At 42.8% G+C, this 23444-nt stretch overlaps 1 protein-coding gene across 19 annotated transcripts in view; it reads left to right on the top strand.

Annotated features, from left to right (window-relative positions):
- Positions 1-23444, top strand: part of Rbfox2 (RNA binding fox-1 homolog 2) — a 234156-nt gene that overhangs the window by 12051 nt on the left and 198661 nt on the right. The gene's annotated exons all lie outside the window — the stretch shown is intronic.

The following is a 23444-nucleotide window of genomic DNA, read 5'->3' as shown; positions in this document are numbered from 1 at the left end:
ACTATACCAACTGAGCTACATCCTGTGCCGTAGATATTAACATTTTGACCACCCCTGCCCCATGTTACCCACTGCTTATTGTAAACATCCTTTGGCTCTTTGCTTGTGCATAGGTCTGTAGCTGCCTCCTATAATACTAGGTAGGTCTGTTTGCTGTAGCAGTTTGGTCATGTGCTGGCTGTTTTACAGTGTTAGAGACTAGTTGGTTTACTTGGCACACCTGTCTTCAGGCTTTACGTTTTAAGGTGTTACTGTATGTGGCAGCAGTCATTCAGAAAGATGCTTATCAGGGACCATTAGTGATTTTTGTCAACTGTCTAAAAATGCTGTGATGATAGATGACCTTGTATCTGTGCTCCCTGTTAACTTTATGTCACTTTAGGTTCAGGTTTTGTTTTTTTTTTTTTTTTTTTTTTTTTTGTTTTTTTTTTTTTGAGACAGGAGTTTCTCCGTGTAGTCCTGGCTATCCTGGAACTCACTCTGTAGACCAGACTAGCCTCGAACTCAGAAATCCGCCTGCCTCTGCCTCCCAAGTGCTGGGATTAAAGGCGTGCACGCCCTCCCCCCCAGGTTCAGTTTTAAAGCCTATTTTAAGAATTCCTTTGATATTCTTGGGTTTACTCATTTACTTCTTTTTTTTATTTTATTTTATGTATATGAGTACACTGTCACTGTCTTTAGACACACCAGAAGAGGGCATTGGATCCCATTACAGATGGTTGTGAGCCATCATGTGGTTGCTGGGAATTGAACTCAGGACCTCTAGAAGAGCAGTCAGTGCTCTTGGCTGCTGAGCCATCTCTCCAGCCCCACTTCTTTTGGATTTTAGCTTTAGTGTTAGTTTTAGACAGTTTATAAAAACTTAACTTGATTTTAATAATATCTTTCCAGAGTTTTAACAAACCTAATCCATTTGTCTGGTCTAACATTGTTTTAAGCAAAGCAAATTGTTTAATTTGGAGAATCCTAAGCTGTATCTTGTTGTTCTTTGAGAAACATAATAAATATCATTCTGAAAAAAAGAAGAGTCAAATCACGTGGGAATTACAGTCGAAAGAAAAAGTTAAAACAGTTACACTGTGCAGGGCAGTGGTGGCACATGCCTTTAATCCCAGCACTTGGGAGGCAGAGGCAGGCGGATTTCTGAGTTCGAGACCAGCCTGGTCTATAGAGTGAGTTCCAGGACAGCCAGGGCTACACAGAGACACCCTGTCTTGAAAAACAAAACAAAACAAAACAAAAAAAAGAAAAAAAATAAAACAGTTACATTGCTGATGTTATAAATGTGAAGTCCTTTTTTGTTTTTTGGTTTTTTGAGTCAGGGTCTCTCTGTGCAGCCCTGTCTATCCTGGAACTTCTGTAGACCTGCTGGCCTCGAACTCAGAGATCTACCTGTCTCTGCCTCCCAGGTGGCTGTGAAGTCTTACATAGCATTTCCAAACTAGCTTAAGTGAATCCAGATTTGTACCCAGGTTTTCTACTTCTAAGCTAATTTTTCATGTTAATGAAATGTCCCCCTCTCATGGTGAGTCCCATCTGCTAAGGACTTTGTGAGGCCAGGTCTGGTTTTGTAATTAGGGACTGAGAAAAGCACCTGTGAGCATCATACATCTCAAAACGGATGTGAGCACACTGTAGCTACTTGCATTTTCTTTTACTCTACTAGAGTGTAAATGCTTTTATATGCTAGTGAAAGTGTTTACTAATGGTTTGAGGAGTGATGCTCTCGGATGCTTTTCTCAGTCTCTGGTTACAAAACTAGACTGGGGGCTGGGCAGTGGTGGCGCATGCCTTTAATCCCAGCACTTGGGAGGCAGAGGCAGGCGCATTTCTGAGTTCCAGGCCAGCCTGGTCTACAGAGTGAGTACCAGAACAGCCAGGGCTACACAGAAAAACCCTGTCTCGAGAAACCAAAAAAACCAAAAAACTAGACTGGGCCTCACACTGTCCTTAGGTGGCGACTGGGCTCTTCCCCTCTGCCATGTGCTTGCAGTTCTCAGTGCCAGGGAATAGTCATAACTCAGTAAATGTTTGTTGAAAACAGGTAAAACTGTGTATATCTCTAAACATGTCCTAGTGATCACATCTCTGAATCTGAAGCATGCTGCTTAAAGCCTGTAATGGTCATGAAGCTCATGGAGTGTTTGTAAAAGGCTTCCCCACCAGCCTCAGCCCTACAACAGTTCTAAAAGGTGGGAGCATAAAGCTGACACTCTTCCCCCAATCTAGAGGCCTTTTACATTTGTTCTTCCCTAGGAATTACTGGTATGACAGATGAAAATGGAGCACATAGGTACTTCATTGTCCTTGAATGCCACACTACACTTATATCAAAAGGATTCCTCCCTCTTGCTTAAGATTCCCAAATGCTGGGATTAAGGGTGTGTCCACCAAGCCTGGCTCTCAGACATTTCCAGGGATGTTGCTTTTTTTAGTATTTGAAGCTCCCGCACTAAACTCCGGTGTCTTAAGTTATTTGGATATAGCCAGTATATGTCCAAGTGCCAAACATATCAGGGCTTTGTGTGTTTATCTTGGTTTTGATTTATAGGAAGTTACATGAGATCATTGGTTGTGGTATGGATGATGGGCTTTTTTTTTATTTTTTGGGTTTTGTTGTTGTTTTTGTTGTTTTGTCTCAGAATTATCTCATTTCTAATTTTATTGTTGATTGAGTGATTAATTGACAACATACCAATCAGTAGAGTGACTGTGGAAGGCATAGTAAAATCATGAAGGCATCTAGAAGGCAGCTTTCCTCTCCAGCCCTTGGCTTTAGTTAGGGGGAATGCTTGATGTGCTTAATAATTAACTTTAGGGCAAAGTCTCATTATGTAGCCCTGGATGGTCTGGAATTCACTATGTAGACCAGGCTGACCTGGAACTCGGAGATCTGTCTGCCTCCGACCATTGGGTAATGAGACTAAAGGTGGGTGCCTACATACTGGTTTTACATTTATTTTAAAACCTACAGTATATTCACATGGTTAATATTCAGAATACACAGAGATTAAGGAATAGAAAGTCTGCCTTCTGCCCTTTTCATTTTCTCCTGGGCTAACTGTGTGATGGTGCTTGTGGGTTCTGGACCACAGAAAAGTTCCTATACATTTCCCTACCTCTTTAAACAACACCTCTGTCTGCTGCTTTTCTCTATTTGGGTGTCCTCTCCTGTCAGATTGGTCCCGCCCCCCTTTCTATTCTCTAGCTTTCTAGAATTAAGATTATTTTGTTCTGCTTCTCCGTGGATGAGTCGTTAGTCCTAGGCCTCATTTGGTACACTGCCATGTTCTTCATAAAACCAGAAACATAAGGCCAGAGGCCTACACTGTGTCTTTATTCTTTGACATGAGTACAATACAAATCCTTGACTGGTGATACCCACAGTTGTTGGAGTAAAAGACAAGTACCATCAGCTTTCTCCCTTCCCAGCCTGCTGCTTCAGATTGTTTATCTGTACTAGTGTGGCGAGCTGTGGGTCAGATAGCCTGCTTGTCATTGAGCTAGTTCTCATGGTCCTTAGGGTCAGCCTTGAGTCACTGCACATGCTATTTGACTGCAGTGATTTTTACTTCATATGACATCTCCCATGTGCCCAGGTTTATTATGATTGAATATCACTGTCATGCAGTGAACAAAATTCGTTGTTGACTTGTGAGAAAAGGAGGGCTTAATTGGTAGTAGGTGTTGTTATCTCAGCAGTCATAATTGCCATTAGCTACATGTAACTCCTGTGTTTGTGGAAAGCTCCAGGTTGATGTTCTTTCCTAGAATATGGGCTCCCTATAACTGAGGCCTGATGGGAAGTAAGAAAATATGATTCAATACACAGGAAATATTTTTATTTCCTGGATGGCAGAAGATTAGATTTCAAACTTAGGCTTGATTCTAGCTCAGTTACCTTTACAGACTAATGCATTTAAAGATTTGAAAGAACTGATTTTATACTTTGTTTAGAGACAAGGTTTCTCTGAACGGCCCTGGCTGTCCTGGAACTCACTCTGGAGACCAGGCTGGCCTCGAACTCAGAAATCCGCCTGCCTCTGCCTCCCAAGTGCTGGGATTAAAGGTGTGTGCCACCACTGCCCGGCCACTTGAACTGTTTTTAGAGTTGACTCCTGTGGTAGATTTTGTTCCCATGAGGAAGAATGCATAGAGGGTCGGCATCACAGACACCTGGGAAATGAAAATGAGGCCTGTGGAGGTATGCCTTCCTATCTAGATGGATGTCCAGCTCTCTTCAGCCCAGGCTCGTCACACAGTCATTGTGACCCCAAGGCTCAAAGGGTGAATCAAGTTTGTCTTAATGTCCTGAGTCTTTTGCCTGAACAGTGAATGAAAGCAGATGGGGCACCAGATGCTCTGTTGTTTCTCCTATTGCTCTTTCCTTCACACGCAGTGTAAGGTTTCCAGGCGTTTGTGCAACCTGATAGCGGAAAGCGCCTGCTGTGGCAGTCTAGAGATGAGTTGGCTGGAGGCTCAGGTTACTCTGGATCTTGATAAGAGCCTTGATCTAGGTTGGTGGCTACTGGGTTGGGGGATAAAGCTGCCAGTGTTGTCTCTACTGGGAAAGGTGATGTGGGCCTCTGCAGGACCTGTAGAATGTCCCCAAGTTAGGAAGATCTAGTTAGTCAGTACCTTTAAGGAAGCAGCACACATTGATGTCTTCCCTTTCAGAGAATGTGGCTTAGGAAATGATGGCGTCCATGAGTAGACTGCCAAGAAGGAATGTGCAGACCCAAGGGACAGGATTGTTATTTTAAAATTGTTTACCTCTAAACCTAAACCCAGTGGCAGCATTTATTTGAATCATGAAGTGTGCATAGACTCCTGATGAAGGTAGTGCTTTGCTGACACAATGTATTTCTGCATCTGAACAATATTATATTGTATTAAAATCCTAAGTCTAGAGGATTCATGCTGGGTTGAGATTGCCTAGAATCAAATGCTGTCTCGAATTACTCAGTGTCTTATGGGCAAGTTACTTCTGGTTTTAGTTTTTCATTGTAAACTGAAGATGTTAGTTCCTGACTCACAGGTGATTGGGCTAAATGAGTTAATAGGCGACTGCAGTGCTACAGCAAGGACTCTGTGTTGTTACTAGGAGGCTGTGACACATGAAGCCAGGATACAGGTGACCATGCAAGCACAGCTGACAGGTGTGCAGAACGGAGTTTCTGTGTTACTGACAAGACTGTCCAGAAACAAGAGAGTGAAGCATTGATGTGACTGAGTACGGGGTGGGGTGGGGTTGGTGGGGTGTCAGTCTTTTCAAAGCTGTGTGGAGTGTTGATGGGTAGGTGCATTTAGGGTCCTGTGATTCTTTCAGAGCAGGAGCCATAGTTTTGTGGAGTCTCATGGAAGCTTTTGAAGGACAAACTTATGTTCTTTTTCTATATATAACCTCTTTTTGCCCTAGAATTTCAGAGTTTAAATAAGAAAATTAAAAACATTATTTAGGTTGTAGAGATGGGTCAGCAGTTAAGAACACTAGCTGTTCTTCTAGAAGACTGGGGCTCAATCCCTACCATCCACATGGTGGCTCACAACTTCATGGCGTCTCTATCTTCAGTCCTAGAGGATCTGACGCCCTCTTCTGGCCTTTATGGGCAGTGTACACATATAGTCCGCAGACATACAAGCAAGTGAAATATTGATACACATGAAATAAAAATTAAAAAGGAAAAAACCTATTTAGTGTAAGTACAAATGACATACATGTAGAGGTTGAAGAATGTAAGCAGTTCGTTCATTCATGTGTCCCAGTGATTGAACTCAGGTTTGGTGGCAAGTATTCTAACCCACTGAACCATTTCACTGGCTCTAAATTTGCTTTTAGAGAATTTTATATGTTATGCAGTGCACACCAACTACTCTTTTCCCCCAGTTTTCCCCACAAATCTTTCTCACATTCATGTCTGTACATGTGACCATGGTTTTGGAGCTCTCCGTTGGATCGGATGGACTCAGCAGAGCCTACACAACTGAAGACAGTGATTTGGTCCTCTCCCAGAATCTGTCAAAAGGCAGTAGTTCAGAGGTAAAGGTAGGACTAGTAAGCCCCTTCCCTTTCCTTGATTAATTATTGTTGGGGCTTAACTTTGGTAATTACATTTGTTGTGAGTGAATGATTGTAATGGTCCTATCAGTTCTGCAGAATGATTCTTTGCAGCCTTTTACCCTGTCTTCTGGCTCTTACATACTTCCCACCCCCTCTTCCATAGTGTTCCCTGAGCCTTAGAAAGAATGGTATAAATGTCTTGTTTAGTGTTGTTCAAGTGTATCTTGGGTAGCCATGAGTCTCTGCATTCACAACTAATAATTATAAGGAGAGGCTTTCTCTGGAACCAGCCATTGCCTGTGGGTATGAGAACTAATATTTAGAGGGTAGTTTGCTGTCATGTCACCTTAGTTAAATGTCTACAATAAGTTCCTCATCTGAGCCTACAACCTTCTCAGATATAGGTTGTTAGCTGGGCTTGCTGTATCAGACATTGTCATGTTTCTTTCCTTCCTCCTTATGGAATGGACTTCAAATCTAGGCAGAGCGCAGATGGTTGGTTACCCCCCCCCTCCCACCACCAATAGTCAAGCTGCTATTGCACAAGACAGGGTGGGTGCACATATCTTGCCTAGTAGACTTGCCTTTTGGTTCATATAATGATACCCTTTCTCCTCCAGGGCTATGTCCCTCTTCACACCTTCTGGTGATTTGAGTGCTAGGCATCAGGAAGTTCCATCTCTCTTCAGCCTACTTACATTTTCTCTTCTAGTTCTGGTTGCCCCAGAATTTTTCATACAACTCTGGGTTTTATATAAAATTTGTACATGATGAAAACATTTACTGGTAATAAATCATAAAGAGGTTTCTTTTAGGAGAGATGTTTCAGTGGTTAAGAGCACTAGTTGCTCTTGCAGAGAACTCAGGTTCTATTCCCAGCACCCACAGGTAGTCACAACCATCTCTGACTCCAGTTTCAGGGGATCTGTTTCTATATTCTGAAATAGACACTGTAGATACCAGGTGTGCATATGGTACACAAAACACTTATGTATATAGAATGAAATGAAGAATTGGAAAAATTTTCATTTTAAAAGTTTTTTTCGGCATGTATTTTACAGACTATTAAAGATGAAAACATTTTCATGAGGTAGATGCACTTATTTTTATATAAAATCAATCATTGGCTGGCTCTTGAACCTCCCAGTTTAGATCATTGCCACTGTTTTCAGAGGTCATACATATTTTTATTTTGTAATTATCAGTGTTGAGGACACTTTCACATAAACATATAGTGCTGAAGTGGCTGAAGGATATTTAGGACCATTTCAGGAGTTGTTGAAAAATCAGTCTCAATTTTAAGACAAAATTCATTGAATTGTTGTTGTTGTTGTTTGTTGTTGTTGTTTGAGACAGGGTCTTACTATGTAATCCTGGCTGTCCTGGAACTCAGAGATCCTCCTGCCTCTGCCTCCTGAATGCTGGGATTAAAGGTGTATACCACTATGCCCAGCTCATTGAATGATTTTAAAAAATGAAATGTCAGCAGCTCAAATATCAATTTTAAAAAATCAAACATTCCAACAGTGTATTAACTTGATACATGCTAAAAATGATGGGGAACTTTTTAAGTCTCTATGATTAAGCCACTTCATTTCTATCAGAGTAGTAAAAACACTCATTCATAACATAAAACAGCTTCCGTCTGAACGGAGGTATTTCCAGCAGGGTCTGTTGACAGGCATGTACATGTGCATGTGTACTCAGAGCCAAGGCTGCAGTGACTGGGATGAACACCATAGACACTTTGTGTTTATTACATGTTGGATTTTGAGTTCGTCTTTTGGTTCTCATATTTAAACATCTGCTATTACTGGCAGCATTTCTTCATGACCATGGCCTCTACATTCACACAGCACCACAAGTTGAAGACCACCATTTGAGAGTTTCACAGTTAATGTAGGAGGACATTTGACTATCTCAGATAGGGAGTGCCATAATTTACTTTTCTGTTGCTGTGACAACACAACCAAAGCAAGTTATAAAAGATAGGGTTTAACTGGGCTTATGGTATTAGAGGGTTAAAGTTCATGGTGGTAGAACAAGGACATAGTTGCAGGAACAATTGAGAGCTCACATCTGGATCCTTAAGCAGGAGGCAGAGAACACACTGGGAATGGCATTAGTCTTTTGAAACCTTAAAGCCAGCAACCAGAGACACACCTCCTTCTACAAGGCCACACCCTCCCCCTTTAAACCTTCCCAAATTGTACCACTCACTGCAGACTAAGTATTTAAACATAGGAGCTGAGGGTGGGCCATTCTTATGGAACATCCATGAGGTTCATCCCAACACTGCAAAAACGAAAATTTATTAAAGTCCTATAGGATTAATTACAGGACTTCAGATCTGTAAACCTGTGCATGCTACAGAAATAAGTGAAGTGATATGTAATGTGTCGGAGCAGAGGCATTGCCGGTTCTGCCAGGACAGTCAGGAATGGCACTCTCAGGGTTTGATGTCATACAGTCAATTTAATTTTGATTAATAAAAGTTTTGTGAGACCATGGAGTACTTCCACTGTTTATTTTGTATATTTATGGTCTGTATGCTTTTATGCATATTTCTGCATATATTGCTAATGTTATTTATTGTTGAAGTACTTATGTAGAGGGATGGACAAAGGAAGAGAGGATTAAAATAGAAAATAATGTTAGAAAATTGAATGTGCATGCAAGTGAGTCATTTAACAGAACAGTTGTAAAAGGCCAAGTGCAGATCAGGAAGTGGGCGGAGAAGAAACCAGGTAAGTCAGAACCAGTGCATAAGCCTCTGCAGGCATCTGCATTTTCATTGGTTGATTTTCTTGCATTTATGAGCAGATGGATTTGGGAGCAGCCTTTTGTTCCCAAAGCTGAGCTGCTGGTAGATAGAGGAGCTTCTATGATCTGACAGGAGAGAGAGAGAGAGCACGGTGCCTACAGGAGTGGGGTGGAGAGTTGTCAAGAGCCTTCTGCTGGAGCTGTTACTGAGCATTGACAGGGAGAGGAAGGAGCAGTCCACTCCAGCAGAAGCAATGGCATGTTTATGGACAGGGCTTTCAAGGCTGGGGTCGGGGCTGAGGGTAGGTTTTTTTTTTACAGTGTCCTAGGTACCCTCAAGACAGTCTTTGCCTGACTACATTGTGCCTGTGTTCACAAAGCTAACTGCATGTGGTTGTCTTATCCTATCTTTCAAGGAGTATGTTCTATAGTGAGGCTGGTGAAGTGATGCTGTTTGTAGGCTATTAATACAAAAATAGGGCTGGCCGTGGAGCTCAGTAGTAAGGCATGTGCTTAGCACTGCCAAGGCCCTGGATTTCACCCTCTGTACTGCATCTGGTGCTGATGGTGGATGTTCTTGTGTAGCCTCCAGATGACTCACCCATTTTCATTTTTCTCAGCTGTTGTTGTCATAGAAGAAACTTTTCCTCAGTTTGGAATCAGTTTGCTGTGTAGAAAGCTTGAACTTTGCCATGTTTTATTTAATTCATGCAAAGCTCTGGCTCCCATTTGGGTTTAGTTTTTGCACTTCATAGCTCTGGATGCTACAGCTGGGTTTATCCTGAGAAACCTTGAGATGCTCCTGAGAGCTGAGTGCTTCATCGAGTAGGTGCAGCTAGGTGAGTGGCGTGTCCATGAACCCTGGGCAATCGCGGTGACTGTCTGCCCCTTTTAGGGAAAGCTGTTCCTTTGGAGCTGAACGTTCCATGCTTTTGAGTTCACTCAGAGACAGACTATTCTGGAAAACAAAGCTTGAGCTGAACCTGGTAAGAGCCTCAGAGTTATGAGAGAGGGATTGAAATCAACTTTTCCAGCTAAAAATAATTTTGCTCACATGTTACCAAAAATGGCTCACTAGAACTGCTTTAAGACACTTGTCTAAGCTTTTAGGTCAAGAAAAAAATTTAGAACACATTTTAAGAAGGATTTGGCTCTAAATTGATAATTTTTTTTTGCCAGGCTGCTTACCTCCATAATTACCTCAGGAGACAAAAGGTAGTAAAAGAGTGTCTGTCTTGGATTCAATAGTGGTCAAGTGACTCTTTTTTGCTTGTTTGATTTTTTTAAATGGGCACTCAGATAATTCAGGCTGGCCTAGATTTTATTTATGTATTTATTTGTGTATTTATTTATTTTAGCCTGGTTAATGTGAGGTTGGGGGAAGGGAGAAGAGTAGATGCCAAGTTTTTTTTTGCTGGGTAGGAGAGAGACCCTAGAAGTAGCTGCTCTCTGTCCTGAGCAGTGGTGGACAGATGCGTACTTGGGAGGGTATAAAGCAGGTGGATTGTTATGAGTGCGGGCTGTATAGGGAGACCCCATCTCAGAAGAGTAAGGGCAGCATATGACACTGACACAGCAGCTGTGCAGAGAAGGCCAGTATGGCCTCTTCAGGAGTAACATGCAAATTTGTGAACCTTCCCATATGCTTTAAATTTGTATTTATGTTTGTGGTGTTTTGCCTGCATGTATGTCTGTACTACTTGTATGCCTGGTGTCTGTGGAGGCCAGAAGAAGGCGAGGTTCCCCTGGGGCTAGACTTACAGTTACTTGTGAGCCACCATGTGGGTGCTAAATGATGAGTGCTCTTAGCAGTGAGCATCTCTGGGCTCTCTGCTGAGTATTTTTATGACATGAAAGAGACAGGGCAGGGAGGCTATAAGGGGATAAGGTGATCGGGGATTGTAGATACGAGGAGAGGGGAGGATCTTCTAAAACATACTTTGAATTGTCATAATTATATCTAACCCTTTGTATGCTAATTAAAAAATTAAAACAGAAGCAGCAGCAACAACAACAACAAAAAAAACCCAACCAGAACAAGACAAATAGGTAGCTACTCCTCTTGTGTAGTAAAGGTACATGAAGGGATCTCTGTTTTAGAGTCAGGAAGTCTGCATAGCTTAAAAAAATCTCTTTTCCAAATTTTCACAGTGTATATAAATAATTTGTATATATGTGAATGATATATCGGTGTAGATATACATGCCATGGTGTACCCTGTGTTGGTTATGAGAACTTTGTGGAATTGGTTCTTTCCTTCCACCAGTATGTGATTCTAGGAATCAGACAGGCTGCTGGGCTTACATGGCCAGCTCCCTTATCTCTGGGCCATCTTGCCAGCCCCAGGTTTCTTAATTTTGACAGACAGACTTAAAAGTCCATGAGAGTGGCCTAGTGCCATTACTCAGGACTGAGCATTGATTGGCTGATGAAGCAGGTGGGTTTGGATAGACTAAAAGGCTAGAGGAGATGACAGGAAGGAGGTTGTGATCTGAGGGTCTAAGGGTGACTGCGAAGGTGACCACTGAAAATAAGAACTTGGAGTCTAGTCTATATCCATTAGCTCGAGTGTTGAACAAACAAGATGGAGCATTGAAGTCACTGGGCAAGTTGTAAGTGGGATGTTTCATAAGTTGGAGGCTGACGAGGTAGATGGTGGAGGGCTGGGAATCACCTTGTTCTTGGCTGAAGGTGATCATTGGACTTCCAGTTGTAGAGATGTGCAGAGATGCTACATGACATTGCAACTAGTCCAATCTCAGTCCCACAGTGAAGACTGACCTGCAGTTTGGAAGTTGAAGCTGTTCTAAATTACAGAACACTTGTTGAGTGAAGATAGTGATTTATAAAATACGATTTTTGTCTTTTTCCAGTCTTCTTTGTAAACTTTGCCATATCGTTTGCTGACAGTTGTGGAGCTCCAGTTATAGCTGGGCACTGTGCTCTTCACATGTAAGAACAGTAAATTAACTAGACATCATCACGTTCTTTTTATTATTATCACTTTCTTGAAGCTTCTTTTTTACTTTCTTTCATTTTTAAAAATTTAAACAATTTTTTTTTTTTTTTTTTTTTTTTTTTTTTTTTAGTTTTTTCGAGACAGGATTTCTCTGTATAGCCCTGGCTGTCCTGGAACTCACTCTGTAGACCAGGCTGGACTCAAGCTCAAAAAATCTGCCTGCCTCTGCCTCCCAAGTGCTGGGACTAAAGGCATGCACCACCACTGCCCAGCAAGAATCTTGTTTTGTAGTTCAGGCTGGTATTAAGTATTAAACTTGTGATTCTCCTGGCTCAGCTTCCTGAGTGCTGGGAATACAGGTGTGTACTCCCACACCTGGCCTTTAAAGTTTGTCTATAATTTAAAATTAACATATAAATTTGTTCTTACAAATATCCCATGTACACACATACACACACAATTAAGATGCAAAGCCAGTGGCCAGTGACCACTTCCTTCAGTTAGAGGTGTCCAACATTAGCTTTGTTTAGCTGGTTGTGTGACAGTTGCCTTCTAGATTTTCTTTTCTTCGTTTGTTTGTTTGTTTGTTTATTGAGACAGGGTTTTTCTGTGTATCCCTGGCCATCCTGGAACTCGCTGTGTAGACTGGACTGGTGGCATCCACCTGCTTCTACCTCCTCTGAGTGCTGGGATTAAAGGTGTGTGCTATCACCACTCCTTTCCATTCTTATTTGCCACACTAGGAATAAGAAGTTTAATGTTGAAGAGCCCCCTATAGGCTGCAATTTCTGGAGGTAGGGCCCAGGAGCTAGCCTTTTCTTTGTTCTTCTCTAATTATAATGGAACACAGTTGTCACTTAGTAAACATTTCTTGTATAATGATGAGATAAACTAATAGGAGTGAAAACATACCAAATCCCAGTAAAGGTCTTGAGACCCTGCTGGCATGTGTAGGAGGTCCTTGTGGGCACAGCTGAAGGTGCAGAAGATGCAGGAGATCAAGGAGTCTTTCTCTGTTTTCGTTCCTTTTTGACATAGTTTCACTAAGTAGCCTAGGCTAACCTAGATCTCCTGGTAATCCTCCTGCTGTAGGAATTCTGGGATTATAGGCCTGATCCAGGGAGCCCAAGTAATGTGGGAGCTTTAGGACTAAAAGAGTCCAGAAACATTTTTTTGAGCTCAGACGTGATGGATGTCAGTGGCTCTCTCATTCTGGAGAACAGTAAACATGTATATGTGTACCTTCCTTCCTTGGAGACAGTTTCACTAAGTAGCCCAGGCTGGTCTGGAACATCATCTTGCTATATTCTCCCAAATTCTGGGATTCTAGGCATGAGCCAGGGAGCTTTGTAGGTAATGAAAACACTTTGCTCACCTTTATTCAGCCATTGCCCCAGCTCCTACCTCTTGCCTTTGCTCCTCCCATCCTTTTCTTTCTTCTGATCTTTAAGGTTAAATATAAGGCAAAGGTTACGCATAAGCACCATGAATGCAGAAGTCAGAGCTTCAAAGTCTTCCTCTTGTTATACATAGCATTTATTTAAAGCCAGGTCTTTGAAGTCCTTGTGTGCATGCCTTGGGGTTGTTATTCTGATGATTTGTTGTTTCCAGCTGTATAGATCCGTTTAAATATAGGCAGGCATTTACTATTTTCCTTGGAGGTATAGCTTTTAGATACTGTAAAATTAATATTTATGTATGTTTGGTGTTTCACATGTGCCTTTTTCTTGTGAGTGCCTGACCTGTGAGACTTTGAGCACAGATGGTACCTGCTCTCTGTTCTGCTGAGCACGGAGGAACTATGGGCCTCACAGTACTGAAGGCAAATTTCATACATGGATGTGTTAAGCTTTTGATCAGATTTTACACTTGAGAACTGTGCAATTCACTTATAAAAAAAGGACAAAATTTCATGTGTTAGTATGTTTATGAGTTTGGGCTGCATCTTCAGTTATCTTTGCATGTAGGCCTTGGGTTGGACAGGCCTTTAAGTATTGATCTTTTTTTTTTTTTTTTTTTTTTTTTTTTTTTTTTTTTGGTATCACTTTTTTTTATTTTATGTGTATGAGTACACTGCAGCTGTATAGATGGCTATGAGCTATCATGTGTGTGGCTGCTGGGAATTGAACTCAGGACCTCTGCTGGCCCCACTCACTCTGGCCCCACTCACTCCAGTGTAATTCACTGTAGCTGTCTTCAGACGTACCAGAAGAGGGCGTCCGATCTCATTACGGGTAGTTGTGAGCCACCATATGGTTGCTGGGATCCGAACTCAGGATCTTCGGAAGAGCAGTCAGCAACTGCTGAGCCATCTTGCCAGCCCCTTATCAGTTCTTTTTTAAAGGTCAGCTTGGGGCCTGCAGAGTGCCTCAGTGACTTAGAGCACTGGCTAGTCTTGCTGAAGACCTGAGTTTGATTCCCAGCACCCATGTGGTGGCACACAGTCATTTCTTACTCCAGTTCCGGGAGATCTAGTGCCTTTGTGATCTCTGTGAGCACTAGCCTCTTGAATACACACCCAATAAAGTAAATAAGGAAAAAAATCAACTGCTTTAAAGAAGGTTAGTTTGTACTTTGCCCTTAGATTGTAATTATGACTACCTTGTTGTTATCTTGGCTGAAACTAAAAAAAGTTGTAGGAAAAGATATGTACACTTGAGTTGTATTCTGACCTCTCAGCTAATGGTAACTTCTCACAAACTCTCCTTACCTTACCAACCCTGCAGGCCCTTCTGGAGCTGGCCTGGGCCGCTCTTATTTGTTGGATTTCTCACGTTGCCCTTGAAACCATGTCTAGATATATTAAAATGATTTTTTTTTTTTTTGTTACTGCAGCATTGATTCTTCCAGCTTAATTGGAGGAATTTTCTGTCATTGTCAGAAATGCATAAGGAAGGAGGCAGGATGGAAATTCTCGGGCTGTGGCTCCTTAGCTGTCACTGGTCCTTTGATTGTCATGTCAAGTGGAGAGACCTCCCCTTCCCTTCCGAAGCTTCCATGATGGATCAGAAACTTTCTCCTCCATCCCTGGAGTGGACTCACTTTCACCTGTCCCTCGTTTTGTGTCATTTAGATTCAGTTTCTCCATCTTAGCTCTGCACTCATGTGTGCAGTATAACCCAGAGATGTTACTTGAGGCTCTGCTGTATGCAAGGTTGTATGGGAAAGGGTTAAGGGTCTCTGAGGGCTCAAGAGTTAGTTGGTGACAAAACAAATCTCATCCTTTATTTAACTAGCAGTTGAAGTTGGGGGATATATGATATAGGGTCCTAAATTGCTGTTTTGTTGATGAGAAAGATGATTATATAACATAAAATTGAATTGGAATTTAACAAATGGCTTTAGCTTGGCTGACAATGGGAAATGGAGAAACATAAGAAGTGGGGAAAGATATAGAATGTTACCTAATGCAATTGAAAGAATTCTTGTGACTTCTTGTTTTGTTTTGAGACAGGGTCTTCTTATGAAGATCAGGTTGGCCTCAGACTCACTAGGTAGCCGAAGATGACTTTGTTCTGCTGACCCTCTACTTCTCAGGTGTTGGGATTATAGGATGCAGCATTGGCGTGGCAGGATAGCCTTTAGAGTCTTCCGTGAAGCTGTCAGTAATTGCGTCCTGCCTAACTTTGTCTCACCCTGGAAACAGCCACTTTGTCTGGTTTCCCTCCTCTCTACTTGCCATCCACTGCTTGCAGGATCTCCTTGACTCTGTTACTACAAAATGTTTCATAAAATAATGCCATAGACAAATAACATTTGTGGAAGAAGTAAAAATCTCTAGAGAAACTAGGAAAATGGCGAAGCAGGAACATGTAGAGTATTTGGAATCTTGTGTTGTGCTTAGGGATAGTGTCACTGATGGCAGGTGGTGGGAGAGAAGGGATTTTTCCCTGGCTTTTTTTTTTTTTTTGGTTGTTTGTTTTTTGAGATAGCCTTGGCTGGCCTGGAACTGGCTATGTAGATGCAACTGGTCTTGAATTTACAGACATCCTCTTGCTACTTCTTCCTGGGTTAAAGTGTGTGCCACCATGTCTGGCTTCGTTGGCTTTTAATAATGTCTCTATGCCTTATTTGAAGGCAGCCTTCCTTCCATTCTTGTAATGGTTTGGCTGCTGTCTCTGGTTTGGCCTGAATCTATCATGTGACTGTAGTGGCTGAAGAATGGCAGACTGACCACCCAAGGAGTGTGTGGGTTGAATTCATCTGAGTTGTAAGCCAGAGAGGTTTTGAAGGATGGCCATTTCAGTATAGAGAGAGCCAGTGGAAGTGACTACTCATTAACTCTCAGGTCTCATGTACTGGTGCCCACCAAGTCACTGTGAGTTTGCGTGATGCTGGGAAAAGTCTGTTCTCTTCCGTGTCAGTCACTGAGAAGTTCTACTCTTCGGAGCACTGCTGTTCATTTTGGTACTGTAGCAGGAACTGTGCTCAGCCACTTTTCCTTTTAGAATTGACTTCTGGAATTGATATGTGACCAGTTTTTGGCCACAGTGGATAGTTGATCAATAAATACTGAGGCTAGTTGGATTGGATTTGTCAAAACAAAACAAAACAAAACACCCAAAAAACTACTTGAGTCTTCTTCTTTTTTTTTTTTTTTTCGAGACAGGGTTTCTCCATGTAGCCTGGCTGTCCTGGAACTCACTCTGTAGTCCAGGCTGGCCTCGAACACAGAAATCCCCCTGCCTCTGCCTCCCAAGTGCTGGGATTAAAGGTGTGCGCCACCACCGCCCAGCGAGTCTTCTTTTTTAATCAACAGTTTGTAAGATCTTTGTCATTTGAGGACCTCTCTGCTCTGGAGTTATAATTCTGTGGGTTTCAGTAGCCTTGTGGTTTTTGGTAGGTGTCTTCTCTTCGGGCTCTTTTCTTCCCCCTGCCCTTTTTTTTTGTTATAAGATGTATGTGTGTTCACATGTGTGGCTGTAGGTTAAGTGTATGCCAGAGTGTGTGTGTGGTCAGTGCCTTGCGTCTCAGGTCCTCATGTTTAAGATAGGGCCTCTTCGGTGATTTTTTGCCATTGCTAAAGCCAGGCTAGCTGGTCCACATGCTTTTGGGGGGATTTTCCTGTCTCTAGCTTCCTGTCTTGCTAATAGAAATGCTGGAATTACATTCTTGTGCTACCACACCTTGCTCTGTGTGGGTTTTGGGAACTCTAATTTAGGTTCTTACACTTGGGTAGCAAGTCCTTTATCTACCGGACCATTTCTCCAGTTGGACATTTTTCTTTTTGAAGTTTTTTTTTTTTTTTTTTTAAGATTTATTTATTTTATTTTTTTCTTTTTCCAGACAGGGTTTCTCTGTGTAGTCCTGGCTGTCCTGGAACTCACTCTGTAGACCAGGCTGGCCTCAAACTCAGAAATCCGCCTGCTATTTTATTTATTTTATGTGTATAAGTACACTGTAGTTGTAGAGATGGCCGTGAGCTATCGTGTGTGGCTGCTGGGAATTGAACTCAGGACTTCTACTGGCCCCACTCACTCCCCCGTAATTCACTGTAGCTGTCTTCAGATGCACCAGAAGAGGGCGTCAGATCTCATTACGGGTGGTTGTGAGCCACCATGTGGTTGCTGGAATCCGAACTCAGGACCTTCGGAAGAGCAGTCAGTGCTCTTACCTGCTGAGCCCTCGAAGTTTTATTTAAGTCAGAGGTGTTTGGCTTTAGTAGATACTAATTAAAACATTCTTTCTTACTTGGTGGGTTCTGGTCTTCTACGTATTGTGGGAGACCCATGGTGGCAGTGCTCTCTCTCACATATTGGCTAATACTTTCATGTGGTCTTTGGTTGTGAATCTATCATCCTTCATTAAGAAAATAATCATAAAAAGGGAAAAGAAACATTGTTTGGGAGAAGAAAAAAATCAGAAGCAGCTTTTCTGAGTCCAGATGGGATCATGTGTGACACCCTGAATTCACCCCCTCCTCCCACTCTCACCAGATGGGATCATGTATGACACACTGAATTTATTCCCTCCTCCCACTCTCCTTGCAGTTGATCTCACTGCAGCTGTTTCCAGCTGGCTTCTGTGTTTTGCCTAGGCCCCTTGGGATGGCTGCAGTGACTACACAGCTGGGCTTTTTTCTTTCACTGTCTCAGTGTAGAAATGTTGGAAGAAGAGGCAAAGGGTGAGTTGGATACACTAGAGTGGATTTTTTTAGTGGGGATCATTGTCTCTTCAGGTTTGTTGGTCTTTCTTTAAATTGAGGATCTGAGAGGTAGCATTCATTGGTGGGAGGGCGACAAAGGAGCCAATTGGAGAAACCCAGATGTGCTTCCTCTGCTTTTTACCTGTCTTGCATCTGACTGTCTGTCTTATCTATCTGTGAATTTTTTTTATATGTGTGGATATTTTGCCTGCATGTATGTTTATGAACCATGTGTATGGAGTACTTGGGAAGGCCAGAGAAGGTGCAACATATCCCCTAGGATAGGAATTATAAATGGTTGTGAACTGTTGGGTGGGTGCTGGGAATTGAACTCTGGTGGTCTGGAAGCAAGTGCTCTTAACTCCAGGCCCTACTTTTTTTTTTTTTTTTTTTTTTTTTTTTTTTTTGGTTTTTCAAGACAGGGTTTCTCTGTAGCCCTGGCTATCCTGGAACTCACTCTTTAGACCAGGCTGGCCGAGAACTTAGAAATCCGCCTGCCTCTGCCTCTGCCTCCCCAAGTGCTGGGATTAAAGGCGTGCACCACCACTGCCTGGCCAAGCCCCACTTTTTATGTGAGACAGAGTCTCTGCATAGTCCTGGTTGTCCAGGAACGCTGTGTAAACTAGATGTAGACCAGACTAGTGTTGAAACTTACAGAGGTCCACTGGATGCCTCTGCCTTCCAAGTGCAGGGATTAAAGGTGTGAGCCACCATGCCTGGCTTCCTCCACTTTTTACCCCTCCATTTCCTTCACTGAGTGATGTCTGAGGGAAGCACCAGTTAATAAAACTCGGGCAGTGTTTTCTATGCCCTTGGTTTTGGTACTTGTAGGAAGAATTAATTTCTTTTTTTTTTTCCTCCCAAGGGGTCTTTCCTTTTCCTGGCAGTAGTTAGGTAAGCTCTGTCTTCTCCAGCTTAGGGACCTGTGTACTGAGGTAGCCGAGTCAAGAGAAGAGGAGTCCTTTGGGTGTTTGGTATTTCACGTATTATGTCACTTTCTGTAGGGGGAAACATGCTGCAGAGAAGACATTGTGCTGGAGCCACCAGCCACATCTCACTGTCAAGGACCTGAATTGGCTGGTTTGCACTGCAAATTTATTAAACATAGGCTTTGAAAAACTACTACAAAGATTATGTGAAATATCTCATGTTTTAAAAATATCATGCTTTTATGTTAATATGTAAAATTCCAACATTTTAGATATATTAGGGTATTAATAAAATATATTGTTAAACCAATTTCACCTCTTTTTACCTTTTAAATGTGGTTGCTAGAAAAAGTCGACTTGCATAGATGTCTCATTTCTGGCTCCCATAGTATTTGAAAGCCCTATCTTTGATAGAAGACACTATAGTACAGGCAATGGTCCCAAGATCCAGAACCTTTTTCTTAATGGTTTGGGATTCCTGACTATAGTGTCATTGTGACATCAGCTGTCTGCTGATTCATAGCAAATGGCACCCAGACAGACTAACTTCAAACAAGTTTCTTCCACTCAGAAATTTGGAAGCAGCACAAATCTCTTTTGAGGTTCAGGCCTTCAGTTGGCTGGACCTTAGATCACCTGAAGGCTTGTCTGCAAAAGTGTATTTGATTCTGATTATGCCTCCTGCTGTTAGAAGTAAGTCTAGCTCCTCCTGGTGGGAAGAGAATGGGGCACCATTTCTTAAATGGACCTAGTAGCAGATACTTGTAATGTGGCTTAAAGCTTGCCTGGACTTCACTGGGTGCTGATTACGATCAGTGCAGCTGCTACAGCCCATTCCACCCTCACCTGTCAGGCCAGCAAGGTTACTTGGAATAATTGTTTTTGAGCTCCCAAATTCCGTCCTATAATAAAAACAGATCTTTAGTTGGAAGGGCAAAGGTGAATTTAGCTCCATCATCACATATGCACATGTGATGTCTTCCCAGGGCCTCAGCTGAGGCTCAGGAATGCAGAAGTGCTACCAGGACTTTGCACAGGAAGTGTGTTTAAACTGCCTGTGAGCTATCTGCTTGTGTGTCACATTTCTGTAAAATGAGATTCAGTCTTTGAAAATACAGCAGGATATCCTACCTTCTATGTTATAACTGGGGAGATGAGGTGCATTCATTTCCATGTGAAGCCGAGTCAAGGTAGATGCAGAATACAGAAGCAGGTAAGGCAGCGGTGCAGTTGTAGTTGTATCCCAAGGTGGGTCACTTGTGTTTCCTCCTCTAGTAGCTGTTTGTTTTGGACTCAGCCCCAAACTTCTGAAGCTTACATTGAGGTGAGAGCTAAAGGTTAAGTGGCCTCGGAGAATACAGGCTTGAGGACAGATTGTTGTCTGCTTGTGCCAGAAAGAGAGCTTCAGCACAAGGTTAATAGGAGGGCGGGGAGCCTGGGGGAAATGGCTGGGTTAGAATAGGTCCAAGATTCAGTAGAACCAAGTATTTAGTTCACATCAGTTAGTTTTATGTTTTTCTACTGTACCTTGCTTTAACGGGGAATTTCCTAAAAAATTCCTAGTGGTCTGTTGTATGTTTGCTGTCTTCGATGAGAGTTAAGAAGCTGTTAACCTGGGGGTCCTCTGTGTCTTTGTTATTTCTGTTCCTGTTTTGCTATTAAGATTGAGTTTTGCGGGCCTACTTTCTTTTCAATTTAGAGATGGTTTCACCCAGCCCAGGCTGGCTTCCAGCTTTCTTCGAAGTGAGAATGGTCTTCAACTGCTGACCTTTTTGCTACCTACTAAGTGCAGAGATCACAAGGTATGGCGCATGTGGTGATGGCGTTGAAACCAGGGCCTGGTGTGTGTCAGGCAGGCACTCTGACAGCTGAGCTTCATTTCTGGCCCTTTGGTCATTATCTGGTCACTCTCCTCAGACTTTATTTTCTTGCACTAATGCCTTAGAATTATTTGTTCTCCCTGGTAGGTGTGTTCTGAATTGTGTAGGTAATGGGTAATGTGCATAGGAACACAGATGGCTGCAGGCATTCATGTAGTTCAGTGAGTGTCAGGCAGAGCTCTGTGGTAAAGAGTCTGAAGTTGCTGGGGCAGTGGGCATGATCTATAGAGTGAGTTCCAGGACAGCCAGGGCTACACAGAGAAACCCTGTCTCAAGCAGACAGCAAACAAACAGAGTCTGAAGTTTAGAGCCACCTCTCTTTGCTCCTGAGGAGTTGTGGATGGCAGGCAGGTTCCTTCTCCCTCCTTGCCTTTTAGGTCTGTGAAAGTTAAAACTGACAAGCACAGCAGGTGTCCCAGAGGATCTCTGCTTAGTGTTAGGTTGGCAACATTGACTAATTTACTCTATTATTCATTAAAGGCCCCACAGCTCTTGAGTCATGAAGTAATAAAACCTTGTTTACCTGATATTTACTGGTTGCTGCAGGAGGTGTCAGAAGCCTAAGTGTTATTAGGCTATAAGTGACTCCATTTAGAGAGTTGTCGTGTCTGATCTGGTTAAATAGAGGGGAAAAACCACCCAGAACAATCCTTAAGGACCTTGCAGTGGCCCACATAGCTCTGTGGGCTCCTGCCAGCCTGTAGAGGCCTGGACTATAGAAGGCCTGGCCCAGGCTCCCTTCTCAGGCCTTTTCTAATCTTGCATGGCTCTGTCCACTTTCCTGTTGTGTAGTGGGAGTCTCTTCACTGGCTTAGTCCTGCTCCTCTTTAACTAAACCCAGTTTCTTTCAGAGGGTTTCTTGATAGCAGTGGGTGCTCCTATCAAGGGAGGTGAGGATCTGCCTCTCCCCAGCCCCCAAGCCCCCACTGCCTGGGGCAGAGTCCCAGGTGTCTCACACTCTGATGTCACTTTTTTGTCTTACCAACCCCTTCCCCATTTAAAACACAAACTACTTGTAGCTCTTGGACTTGGGCCACTATTTTAGGAGCCTCCAGTGCCTCTGGGAAGGTTTAACATCTCATTGACTGTAGTCTCTTTTTACACCTGTTTTAAGGCCTGGCTTTGTCAGGCTGGAGCTAGTTCATTTCTGAAACGGTTACAGAGTCCTTTCATTAAGTCTGCCTAGTCTTGGCTTGAGATACTTGCAGCCAGCAGCCTCCATGCCTCCAGTGTTGCTGAGAAATCTGGCTTTGTTCTCCTCTCCAGCATGTGTTCACATTGCCAGTCCTTGCTCTTAGCTTACACAGCTCTTTGGTCGTATCCTTGCAAATGCAGCCCAGATCATATGTCCACCTGCCTTCTGCCCCATGGTTTCCAGCCTTTCCTAGACCAGGACTCCTTCATTTTCACTTGAATCTTAGGTTTTAAATTCTTGTCCTTGGAACTACCTCACAGCCCACAAATGTGCCCTGTCTTCCTCCTTTGTGCCCTGTTTCTCCTGTAGTAAATGCTCCTGGGTCTCCTGGATTTTGACCTGTCTTCTGTTTCTTGGACCGAATGGATGAAATCCAGCATGCTTTGCCATCACTTCCAGCTCTTTTCACTCTTTCCCTCCTACAGCCACCTTCTTGCAATAGCTGTTTGCAGGTTGGAGCTTGATGCAGTCTTTGTTGTTGTTTAATTTTGAGACAGGGTTTCTCTGTGTAGCCCTGGAGACCAGGTTAGTCTTGAAATTACAGAAAGAGGTCCCCTTGCCTCTGCTGGTACTAGAGGCATATGCCACCACCATGTGGCTGCTACAGTCTGTTATTTATTTATTTATTTATTTATTTAACCTCAGCTATTGTTTTGCTCCAATATCACTGTTTATCTAATTCTAGTGAATTTCCCATTCTACCTGCCATTTTGTCCTTGCAGTACCTTGGTTCCACTGGCTTCTCTGGCACTGTTCTTTGAAATGTTTCCTCTCTGCCTGCCGTTTCTCCTTTTCTTCAGTTCTCTCAGGAAAAGGTCTATGTTAGCATCCAGAAATGGCGGCAGATATGGGCGGGTCCACAGACCTGTCACCAAGGCAACGGTCACCATATTCCCAGAATCCATTGGGTTCAGCTCCCACCTTTACCTGGACCTACTACGTCACGATATATATATATGTATATATATATATATATATATATATGTATATGTATATGTATATATATATATGTATATATGTACTCTCCTCCATATCTCTCTCTTTTCTTCTCTCTCTCCCCTCTCTCTCTCTCTTCCTGCGCCGCTATCCTCTACCCCCTTCCAATTAAACCTCTTACATGTGGAGCTGTTTGGGCCTGGTGTCTGCAGACGCGTTCCCCCGCGACTCAAACCCATCAGTCTGCTCCAGGCCTTTCACTCTGTATTCTTATGTATGTTCTGCTCATTCTTACGTATGTTCTGCTTGGGCAAACATTTCTATGTATAGCTTTATTTATCTGTATGACAACAATTTCCAAGTTGGTTTCCCCCCCCCCCCTGTGGCTTGCCTGTGTCCTGTATACTAATATCTGTTCTTCATTACTTTGTAGCCACTGCAGATCTAGCATTGTAGATCTAGATGTTCCTCCTCTGTTTTCAGTGGCGAACCCTAGCAGTGTGTAACTCAGTGACCCGTGCCACTATTTGCTCAGTTTGCAGTCACTGCTCTTAGCTTCCTAAATGATGCTTTTAT

The sequence above is a fragment of the Mastomys coucha genome, unplaced genomic scaffold (genome assembly GCF_008632895.1).
Source record: "Mastomys coucha isolate ucsf_1 unplaced genomic scaffold, UCSF_Mcou_1 pScaffold11, whole genome shotgun sequence".
In the NCBI taxonomy this organism is placed as follows: Eukaryota; Metazoa; Chordata; class Mammalia; order Rodentia; family Muridae; genus Mastomys; species Mastomys coucha.
The sequence above is the reverse complement of the archived record's forward strand: the minus strand, read 5'-3'. Positions and strand labels throughout refer to the sequence as shown.